Source organism: Suncus etruscus, chromosome 4 (assembly GCF_024139225.1).
Source record: "Suncus etruscus isolate mSunEtr1 chromosome 4, mSunEtr1.pri.cur, whole genome shotgun sequence".
NCBI classification, from domain to species: Eukaryota; Metazoa; Chordata; class Mammalia; order Eulipotyphla; family Soricidae; genus Suncus; species Suncus etruscus.
Genome location: NC_064851.1, coordinates 43,943,805 through 43,956,192, shown reverse-complemented (window position 1 = coordinate 43,956,192; position 12,388 = coordinate 43,943,805).

Below are 12,388 nucleotides of genomic sequence, written 5' to 3'. Positions count from 1 at the left end.
TTGTTGGAGTCCTCACTGGATAATGGACACATTTTTTTTTTTTGTACTGATGGAATGTTTCATTTTCTTTTTTTTCCATCGCCCCCCAAATCGATGATGAGAGCCTCTAGAAGGACTCTGCCCACTTTTGGAGTATTAGACTTTTACCCCAGTTTACTACTTTTCTCTTCTTCAGACCAAACCACGCAAACTTAACTAACTAGGCAGTAGGATATTTGCTTTGCACGCAGCCAACCCAAGACAGATGGAGGTTTGAGTCCCAGCATGCCTGAGCCTGCCAGTGTGACAAACCCCCCCCCCCCAAAAAAAAAAGAAAAAATAAATCAGACCCATTAACTTTTAAAAGGGAAAAAAATAGTAAGTTGGAGTAGAAATGAAAGGGAACAACTACAACAAATAACTAGAAAATACAAAAGACTAGAAGAGATTATTCATGAACAACTTTATCCACTAAGCTATCAAACCTACAATAGGGCAGATTTTAAGAAACTTAACACAACTGAATAGTTGGATATAAAAACTTAACAGCAGACCACTTAAAAGAAATTGAAACAGTAATCAAAAATATCCCCAAAAACAAAAGTCCAGGTACAGATAGTTTACTAGTGAGTACTAAACCTTCATAGAGGGCTCTTTATCTTTACTCTTCAAGCTCTTCCAAAATATCGAAGTAACAGGAATTCTTCCTAATATCTTTTTTTCTTTTTTTTTTCCTGCCCACCCACCCCCTAATATTTTTATGAGGTCAATATCACTCTAATACCGAAAGCATTACTAAAAAAGAAAAATACAGACTAATACCCTAGATGCACACAAAATGATAGCAAACTAAATTCAACACAATATCTAAAGGATTATACACTACAATTAAGTGGGGTTCATTCCATAAGGCAATAATGGTTCAGCTCTTGACTGTTCAATTCTGGATTTTTTTTTTTTTCCATTGAAGCTTTTTTTTTGGGGGGGGGGGTCACACCCGGCAGCACTCAGAGCTACTCCTGGCACTACGCTCAGAAATCGCCCCCGGCAGGCTCAGGGGACCAAAAATGGGATGTGGGAATTTGAACACCATCCTTCGTCCTTCTACATGCAAGGCAAACGCCTTACCTCCACGCTATCTTTCTGGCCCCCGTTGAAGCATTTTTATACCTCTGGTTTTTCATTATACTTGGCATTTTATGAGAACAAGGAGTCATGATCTGAGTATGAGCAAGCCTAAGTAGTGGTCCATGACTCATTTGTAAGATGGAGGTGGTTCCTGTGTCTCGGAGATCTGTGCCCCTTGGATAGCAGTTGGGAATTTGTAGTTACAAGTGCTCTGTAGCTGTTACTGCAGAAAAAGATCTGGTTAGGCTGGGCTCTTTCCCAGGGTTCATAGTTACTTGTTCCTAGCAGCTGTTCCGTAGTTACAGACTAGGTAATGACGGTCGATTGTGATTATCACATGTCTACCCAATAACAGCTGTTCAGTAAACCGATCTTCATAATTACTAGGGGAATATGTTTGCCAGTACCGATGTCACGATGGTTCTTCCGAGCCAATCCTCATGGGTGGGAATCACTTCTAGGATGTCTTTTCTCAGCTGTAGCTAAAATAACCTGCCCTTCATACTATTGCCAGCTCTGTATTTATCCCTTGCGGATACAGGAACAGAGATGCGCTCCAGGAAAATTTGTGCACTCAGTGCTCCCCACAGTAGGTTGAAGATAGAGGCCGAGTGCCCACACTCTTAAAAGATTTTCATTGTCCTAAATTGGCTGCTGCTCTTGGGTCAGGCTTACCTCCAAATTGCAACCTGTAGCCCAGATTCCAGTTCTGGCTCATACTAGTTCCCAATTTAGCTACTAGGAGGATCTAGGCATAAAGAGAAATTTGGTGCACCTGGCTTTGGTTGGACACTTGGGTCCAGTGCCCTTTCCTTAGGGAGGCTTTCCTTCATTCTGAGCTGACCTCTGCTATATGCCTGCTTGACGGGGCTTATCTCGGGAGTTACACCCCAACTTTGGTGCTTGAAGATTATAGGTACAAAGCATCTCTCCTCTTCACCCCCCACCACAACCTTAAGGTGGAATTTTAAGTCTTGTGTGGCTTGACAGGCCCTTTTCTCTTTTATGTCTCCCCATTCACTGAGAAGCATTTCTGAGCTCTCATCTTAGCTGTAGAACCCTGTTTTGCACCACTGAAGCTCCCTTCAATGGTCACTGTTACTCAGTGTACAGAGAAAATCTATACAACCACATCAGCACTGTAGGAATTTGACTCACATTTTATTGATGTGTTACTTGGATTGATGCTGCAGAAGTATTCTTTGCCTGTTCCCTTTTGGACCATCCTATACCCTTCATTCCATCCAATCCCATTCTTAATTTCTTACAGTCAACTTATGGAGTTTTATTGTTCTATTGATGAATTGGGCAAAATTTCAGAAAATGTTTCATATAAGATCCTTTTATTTAGAAGATAGAAATTCTCTTTTTGTGCGGGGTGGCGGTTGAGGGCCACACTCAGCAGTGCTCAGGGGCTACTCCTCACTCCTGGCAGCCTCGGGGGACCTGATGGGATGCTGGGGGAATCGAACCAAGGTCGGCTGTGTGCAAGACAAACACCCTACCCACTGTGCAATTACTATGGCCCTTATAAAGTCTTTAAATTATTTTAAATACATATATTAATTATTTCAGTGTTTCTTTTCTTTTTCAAAAACTTGGTTCTCTGATTTAAATTAAACCTTTCCACACACATATAAGTAATTGAGCTCAAATGTGTTGGGCCTTGGATTTGCTTGAGTATTTCAATACATTGTAGAATTTAGTAAAATTTTGGGTTTGGTTGGTTGGTTTTTTGTTTTTTGTTTTTTTGGCTTTTTTGGGGCAGTTGTTTTTTTGGGCCACACCCGGTGATGCTCAGGGGTTACTCCTGGCTATGTGCTCAGAAATCACTCCTGGCTTTGTTGGAACCATAGGTGATGCCAGGGATAGAACCCAGGTCCACTTGCAAGGCAAATGCCTTGCCGCTGCACTATCGCTACAGCCTCAGATATTTACTTAAAATCAGAAGTTAGCATTGATCACTCATCTCCACATTTTAATTTTGTTTTAGAAAACTTGTTGCAGTGCTCAGGAGCTATTCCTACTCAGTGTTTGGAGATCATTATTGGTGGTATTTGGGGGACTGTTCAATAACAGGTATTGAACCCAGGCCTCCAGCATGCAAAACGGCTGATTTTTTTTTTTAAGTCATCTCCCTGACCCCTACATATTTTCAGTTGAATTTGGAAAGCTGAATTCATAGGTAGTTTAATAGGTCAGGTTTTCTTAAGTATTATCTTTTTTGTTTTTGTTTTTGTTTTTTTTGGGGCCACACCCAGCAGTGCTCAGGGGTCACTCCTGGCTGTCTGCTCAGAAATAGCTCCTGGCAGACACGGGGGACCATATGGACACTGGGATTCGAACCAACCACCTTTGGTCCTGGATCAGCTACTTGCAAGGCAAATGCCGCTATGCTATCTCTCCGGGCCCTGTTTTTTTTTTTTTTTTTTTTTTTTTTTTTGCTTTTTGGGCCACACCCGGTGATGCTCAGAAGTTACTCTTGGCTATGTGCTCAGAAATCACTCCTGGCTTGGGGGGATGCTGTGGGACATCAAGGGATCGAACTGCTGTCCATCATAGCTTAGCGCATGCAAGGCCAATGCCCTACCGCTTGTGCCACCACTCCTGCCCCTAAAACTTTTTTATTGTCAAAGTAGATGACTATATTATTATTTAGCAAAATATTCTAATTACAAGGACAGTGTTGAATATTCCTAGCATTTATGGAAACTCATGTTCTCCATTCCAATTAAAATCTCTCCCTCCCATTACCATTAATTCAAGTCTTCTCATAATAGTTTTTTTGCTATTCTTAACATTTTAACCTCTTGTGAGTCCACATGATTTAGTTGTGCCATTTTTTATAGGGGCCTGAGTGCAAGCGAAGCAGTAGGGTGTTTGCCTTGCATACGGCTGACCCAGAACGTACCTGAGTTCGATCCCCGGCATCCCATATGGTCACCCCAAGCTAGGAGTGATTTCTGAGCGTATAAACAGGAGCAACCCCTTAGCATCACCGGGTGTGCTCCCCCAAATGAAACTATACTGTATAATTGAGACTTGCTACTTATTAATGAAATCTTGAAAGACCGTCTCTATTTTTGCCTATAGTTGTTTATTTCTTAGTTGTATATTTTTGCATTTTGTAGATTCATAATATACTTTTATTTGTTGGTTATTTGGGTTTGTAGTTTGACGTTTATGAGCTTGAAAGCTATAAACATTTTTAAATGTACATTATTTTTATTTGTGAAATGTGAGAAGAGTAAGAGTATGAGATTCTTATGAGGTAACAGAAGAGAAATTACACACTCCAGACTGGAATTTTAGCAAATGCAGATTGGGAGTGTGCTTATAAATGTTTTTGTTTGTCTCATGATAAACCTCTGAAGGTTTTTGTAGAGTATATAGCAAGTTTATGGTCATAAGGCATTTGCTTCTTTTATAAGGCCAAACTGTTTGTACTTGTTCATACCTCAGCAGTGAGTTCAGTGCTTGTTGCTCCTCATAGCATGATGCTGTCACTCTTAAGTTTTTGCCATTTGGACATTAATGTTAACTTTGATTTTATTCTTTCCTAGATAATTTCTAATTATCCTTTTATAAGTTTATTGACCACTTGTTTCCTCTTTTGAAAGATGTCCTTTTAAATTCTTTTAATTTCTTTCATAGTTATTTTTTGATTAGCAACATTTTTTTACTTGAAATAAGTTACAGTTTTACTGTAATATAGCTAAATGGGTCACTGTTTCTCAACTATGTTTACTTTATGTTCTGTCATGTATTTCTGTCATACCTCATTTTGTAATGTATGAAATATTTTAAATTCTTCACCTGTATCTTCTGTTCTTTTTTCTCCTCTTTCCCTTCTTTGTCTCTAGATATGCTACATTCTAGTTTCATTTGACCTATATTCCAGTATAATAACTTTTCAGCTACTCCTAAAACTGTCCATTAAGATCTTAATTTTGATCAAAATATTTTTGTATTCAGGATTTCTTTGATATCTTTTCAGATATTCTTTGAATATGACCTACAGTTATTTTTACTATTTCCAATAATGGTAAAATGACTATTGAAGATTATCTTTCTCTTTACTCTTGGCTCTGCACTCAGGAATCTCTCCTGGCAATAACCATGTGCGGATGCTGGGGATCAGATCCACTTTGGCCACATGCAAGGCAAACACCTCAGCCTTGTGAACGTTCTCTCCAGCCCCAAATAGTTATCTTGTGTTTCTTGCTCATGGCATCTTGTTTTCTTCATTTCCACATACTTGCTGCTACACTTGACACTATTAATTAGAAACTACTATAAATTATTTTGAGGACGAAAATAGTATCTTCCCCTTAGAACACATTAATCTATGTTCAATATTTTTATTTTCTTGGCTAATCTAGATGATCAAAAGTCCAAGAATGAAGCCCGTAGAAAGACTCAACTATGCTGGTTCCCCAAAAACAAAACAAAAAGGTTATTTTGGGGACTTTGTTTTGTTTTGGTTCATTGGTTTCTTTATTATTGGGACTTCATTCACCATGGTTGCTCTCTGTGGTGCTTGTGGAGGCTATTTTAGATTGAACCTGGGGCTCCCACTCTCAGTTTACATGCTCCAGCCTTTTGAGCACATCATCGAGCCCCTCTTAAAGAGAACATTGCTGGCAGTATGTTATTGACAACATTATCAAATGTATAGGCTTGTTAAGATATTGAGTGCTAGAGGCCCCAAGTTACTGAGCACTGCACTCCTCTTCTTTCCCACATTGCCAAGTCTGCCTCTTTTGCCTCCTGGTCAGTAGGGTTTGTGGCCTTTAGCAACATTGACTCAATCAGTTCTACTTCACAGAACCCAACCATTGCACTCACTGCTGTACTGGCAGCAGATACCCTTCCAGGGGTCTTCAAACTTTTTAAACAGGGGGCCATTTTACTGTCCTTCAGACTGTTGGAGGGCCAGATTATACTAAAAACAAAAATTATGAACAAATTTCTATGCACACTGCATATGTCTTACTTAGAAGTGAAGAAACAAAATGGGAATAAATACAATATGTGGCCCGCAGGCCGTAGTTTGAAGACCCCTGCAAGTTAGTCCATTAAAAGGTAGCCTTTCCTTTAAAAAGAAAAAAGAGTGAAAAAAAAAATGTTCTCAGGGTCAGAGAATTTAAAATGTGCTGTCAGTTTGAGTAATGGATTCTTCATTTTCTGTTAATTATTGTGTGATTTATTAACATTAATAAGTATACATGGACTTTTAAGTATTTAAACTTTTTTTTTTGGTTTTTGGGTCACACCTGGTGGCGCTCAGTGCTTACTCCTGGCTCTGTGCTCAGAATCTCTCTTGGCAGGGTTGGGGAACCATATGGGATGCTGGGAATTGAGCGTGGGTCTGTCCTATATTGGCCGTGTGCAAGGCAAACGCCCTACCTCTGTGCTATCTCTCCAACCCCTAAATGTGAACACTTAAATTTCTCCTTGACCATGATGTGTTGCTTAATATTTGACTTTCCTTCAAACAACAGAATGAAGAGATGAACTGCGTATAATGAAAGATAGATAAACAACTATCTCACAGCTGTGAGAAAAGACAACCTTTCAGTTCACTGCAATTTGAAACTGGAAAGCATCGTGTTAAGTGAAATAACCGAGGAGGACAAATGTTCTTATTTTTCTGTGGTATATAGAGAAACTAAAACAAGGGAAGAGATAGATAAACAAAAACAGATAAACCTTTGTCCTTGGATTACAGAATGGAGATAGGGAGATGGTGATATTTAGAGTTGTCTCATTGCCATCTCTTTTTAAAATACTGTTTTGATCCCCTCATCTCTTCCCTTTGTTTTTGATAAAGTGACTAGTGAAAGAGGGAGAATTGCACTCTGGGCCAGCATCCCTTTAGATTCAGTGCTTTCACTCTCATGGTCATAGTCACACATACCCTTTTAGTTGTGGTCCTCACACACCCCTACTTGAAGTGTGACCAGAAATGAAATGTCTGGTGCCAGAGATTGCAGGCAGTTGCCAGAATCAGATTCTGCCTTTGGCCATGTCAGAGTTTAGATATACAGTCCACAATTTAGCCACTAAGCCATCTTCTGGCCCTCACTACTGACTTTAGATTAGCTTTTTTGTTTTAGTTTCTATTTCCAGTATCCTGAGGCATCTGCCATCATCCATTTACACATTACACATCATTCATTTACACTAGTTTTACATAATTAATCCATTTCTCTTAAGCCATTGGCGGTCTCCTTTCAAGTTTTTTGTTGTGTTTTGATTTTGAGACCCCTTGTGATGATAAGAGGTCACTCTTGATGGTGTTTATGAGACCATGTGTGGTACAAGGATGAAGCCAGGGTTCTTAACATACAAAGCATGTACTGCAGTTCCTTAATCTGTATTTCCATCTCCACCTTTTCTAGTGTTTTTATTTTTTGTTCTTAAAGATGAATGAATGATTGAGTCAAAGATCTTGGAAGACTGTACTTTGAGTGTTATTTGTCTCAGGGTGCATAGAATGACATTTTTTTGTTTAATTTTGTTTGGGGGGAAGCTCATACCTGTTAGTATAAATACTTGGGGTCCATCAGTGAATTTTCTCAGCAACACGCCTTGTGAGATGCTGTGCCCTGATTATTTTTAGGCATTTTTTGTGTTGAAATGGGAAGACGAACAGAACTGCTCCTCTTCAGCAATCTAGGCTGTGGGGCCAGGGACAGTATGGGGTCAAAGTTTATAATACTCATCCAGGAAAAAAATATCTGATCTATAGAGATGTAGAGTGGATTTTGATGTTTGGTTTGTTTTGACCTTTTTAAAGAAAAAAAAATTTTTTTATGCAAATTAATGCTCACAACAAAAGTATTTTTTTTTTGCAGCATAGTTTTGGCCTAAATATTTCTTTTTTTTTTTTTCCTTTTATAAATTTTTTTTTTAACACCACCCATCACCAGTGCAACATTCCCATCACCAATGTCCCAAGTCTCCCTCCTCCCCACCCGACCCCCGCCTGTACTCTAAACAGGTTCTCAATTTCCCTCATACATTCTCATTATTAGGACAGTTCAAAATGTAGTTATTTATCCAACTAAACTCATCACTCTTTGTGATGAGCTTCCTGAGGTGAGCTGGAACTTCCAGCTCTTTTCTCTTTTGTGTCTGAAAGTTATTATTGCAAGAATGTCTTTCATTTTTCTTAAAACCCATAAATGTGTGAGACCATTCTGCGTTTTTCTCTCTCTCTGACTTATTTCACTCAGCATAATAGATTCCGTGTACATCCATGTATAGGAAAATTTCATGACTTCATCTCTCCTGACAGCTGCATAATATTCCATTGTGTATATGTACCACAGTTTCTTTAGCCATTCGTCTGTTGAAGGGCATCTTGGTTGTTTCCAGAGTCTTGCTATGGTAAATAGTGCTGCAATGAATATAGGTGTAAGGAAGGGGTTTTTGTATTGTATTTTTGTGTTCCTAGGGTATATTCCTAGGAGTGGTATAGCTGGATCGTATGGGAGCTCGATTTCCAGTTTTTGGAGAAATCTCCATATCGCTTTCCATAAAGGTTGAACTAGACGGCATTCCCACCAGCAGTGGATAAGAGTTCCTTTCTCCCCACATCCCCGCCAACACTGTTTATTCTCATTCTTTGTGATGTGTGCCATTCTCTGTGGTGTGAGGTGGTATCTCATCGTTGTTTTGATTTGCATCTCCCTGATGATTAGTGATGTGGAGCACTTTTTCATGTGTCTTTTGGCCATCTGTATTTCTTCTTTGTCAAAGTGTCTGTTCATTTCTTCTCCCCATTTTTTGATGGGATTAGATGTTTTTTTCTTGTAAAGTTCTGTCAGTGCCTTGTATATTTTGGAGATTAGCCCCTTATCTGATGGGTATTGGGTGAATAGTTTCTCCCACTCAGTGGGTGGCTCTTGTATCTTGGGCACTATTTCCTTTGAGGTGCAGAAGCTTCTCAGCTTAATATATTCCCATCTGTTAATTTCTGCTTTCACTTGCTTGGAGAGTGCAGTTTCTTCCTTGAAGATGCCTTTAGCCTCAATGTCCTGGAGTGTTTTACCTACGTATTGTTCTATATATCTTATGGTTTTGGGGCTGATATCGAGGTCTTTAATCCATTTGGATTTTACCTTCGTACATGATGTTAGCTGGGGGTCTAAGTTCAATTTTTTGCAAGTGGCTACCCAGTTTTGCCAACACCACTTGTTGAAGAGGCTTTCTTTGTTCCATTTAGGATTTTTTGCTCCTTTATCAAAAATTAGATGATTGTATGTCTGGGGAACATTCTCTGAGTATTCAAGCTTATTCCACTGATCTGAGGGCCTGTCTTTATTCCAATACCATGCTGTTTTGATAACTATTGCTTTGTAGTAAAGTTTAAAGTTGGGGAAAGTAATTCCTCCCATATTCTTTTTCCCAATGATTGCTTTAGCTATTCGAGGGTGTTTATTGTTCCAAATAAATTTCAAAAGTGCCTGGTCCACTTCTTTGAAGAAAGTCATGGGTATCTTTAGGGGGATCGCATTAAATCTGTACAGTGCTTTGGGGAGTATTGCCATTTTAATGATGTTAATCCTGCCAATCCATGAGCAGGGTATATGCTTCCATTTCCGCGTGTCCTCTCTTATTTCTTGGAGCAGAGTTTTATAGTTTTCCTTGTATAGGTCCTTCACATTTTTAGTCAAGTTGATTCCAAGATATTTGAGTTTGTGTGACACTATAGTGAATGGAGTTGTTTTCTTAATGTCCATTTCTTCCTTATTAGTATTGGTGTATAGAAAGGCCATTGATTTTTGTGTGTTAATTTTGTAGCCTGCCACCTTGCTATATGAGTCTATTGTTTCTAGAAGCTTTTTGATAGAGTCTTTGGGGTTTTCTAAGTAGAGTATCATGTCATCTGCAAACAGTGAGAGCTTGACTTCTTCCTTTCCTATCTGGATTCCCTTGATATCCTTTTCTTGCCTAATCGCTATAGCGAGTACTTCCAGTGCTATGTTGAATAGGAGTGGTGAGAGAGGACAGCCTTGTCTTGTGCCAGAATTTAGAGGAAAGGCTTTCAGTTTTTCTCCATTGAGGACAATATTTGCCTCTGGTTTGTAGTAGATGGCCTTAACTATATTGAGAAAGGTTCCTTCCATTCCCATCTTGCTGAGAGTTTTGATCAAGAATGGGTGTTGGACCTTGTCAAATGCTTTCTCTGCGTCGATTGATATGATCATGTGATTTTTATTTTTCTTGCTATTGATGTTGTGTATTATGTTGATAAATTTACGGATGTTAAACCAGCCTTGCATTCCTGGAATGAAACCTACTTGATCGTAGTGGATGATCTTCTTAATGAGGCATTGAATCCTATTTGCCAGGATTTTGTTGAAGATCTTTGCATCTGCATTCATCAGCGATATTGGTCTGTAATTTTCTTTTTTCGTAGCATCTCTGTCTGGTTTAGGTATCAAGGTAATGTTGGCTTCATAAAAGCTATTTGGAAGTTTTCCTGTTTTTTCAATTTCATGAAAGAGTCTTGCCAGGATTGGTAGTAGTTCCTCTTGAAAGGTTTGAAAGAATTCATTAGTAAATCCATCTGGGCCTGGGCTTTTGTTTTTGGGCAGACATTTGATTACTTTCTTAATTTCCTCAATAGTAATGGGTGTGTTTAGATATGCTACATCCTCTTCATTCAATCGTGGAAGATTATAAGATTCCAAAAATTTATCCATTTCTTCCAGGTTTTCATTTTTAGTGGCATAGAGTTTCTCAAAGTAGTTTCTGATTATCCTTTGAATCTCTACCATATCAGTAGTGATCTCTCCTTTTTCATTCCTAATACGAGTTATCAAATTTCTCTCTCTTTCTTTCTTTGTTAGTTTTGCCAGTGGTCTATCAATCTTGTTTATTTTTTCAAAGAACCAACTTCTGCTTTCGTTGATCTTTTGGATGGTTTTTCTGGTTTCCACTTGATTGATTTCTGCTCTCAGCTTTGTTATTTCCTTCTGCCTCCCTATTTTTGGATCCTTTTGTTGAGCACTTTCTAATTCTATGAGCTGCGTCATTAAGCTATTCAGGTATGTCCCTTCTTCTTTCCTGATGTGTGCTTGCAAAGCTATAAATTTTCCTCTCAGTACTGCTTTTGCTGTGTCCCATAGGTTCTGATAATTTGTGTCTCCATTGTCATTTGTTTTCAGGAAGGTTTTGATTTCCTCTTTGATTTCATCTCGGACCCACTGATTATTCAGTATGAGGCTATTTAACTTCCAGGTGTTAAATTTTTTCTTCTGTGTCCCTTTGTAGTTTATATATAATTTCAGGGCTTTGTGGTCAGCAAAGGCAGCCTGCAAAATTTCTATCCTCTTGATATTATGGAGATATGTTTTGTGTGCTAACATGTAGTCTATCCTAGAGAATGTCCCATGTACATTAGAGAAAAATGTGTATCCAGGCTTCTGGGGGTGGAGTGTCCTGTATATATCTACTAGGCCTCTTACTTCCATTTCTCTCCTCAGGTCTAGTATATTCTTGTTGGGTTTCAGTCTGGTTGACCTGTCTAGTGTTGACAATGCCGTGTTGAGGTCTCCCACAATTATTGTGTTGTTATTGATATTATTTTTCAGATTTGTCAACAGTTGTATTAAATATTTTGCTGGCCCCTCATTCGGTGCATATATGTTTAGAAGGGTGATTTCTTCCTGCTGTACATATCCCTTGATTAATACAAAATGTCCATCTTTGTCCCTTACAACTTTCCTAAGTATAAAGTTTGCATCATCTGATATTAATATGGCCACTCCTGCTTTTTTTTGGGTGTTGTTTGCTTGGATGATTTTCCTCCAGCCTTTTATTTTGAGTCTATGTTTGTTCTGACTATTCAGGTGCGTTTCTTGTAGGCAGCAGAAGGTTGGATTGAGTTTTTTGATCCATTTAGCCACTCTGTGTCTCTTAACTGGTGCATTTAGTCCATTGACATTGAGAGAAAGAATTGTCCTGGGAGTTAGTGCCATCTTTATATTAAAGTTTGGTGTGTCTGTTGGTAAGCCTTGTCTTAAAGTATGCCGTTCAGTTTTTCTTTTAAGAATGGTTTTGAGTCTGTGAAGTTTTTGAGCTGTTGTTTGTCTGTGAAACTATGTATTGTTCCTTCAAACCTGAAAGTGAGTTTTGCTGGGTGCAGTATTCTAGGCGAAGCATTTATTTCATTGAGTTTTGTCACTATGTCCCACCACTGCCTTCTGGCCTTGAGTGTTTCTGGTGACAGGTCTGCAGTAAATCTCAAGGATGTTCCCTTAAATGT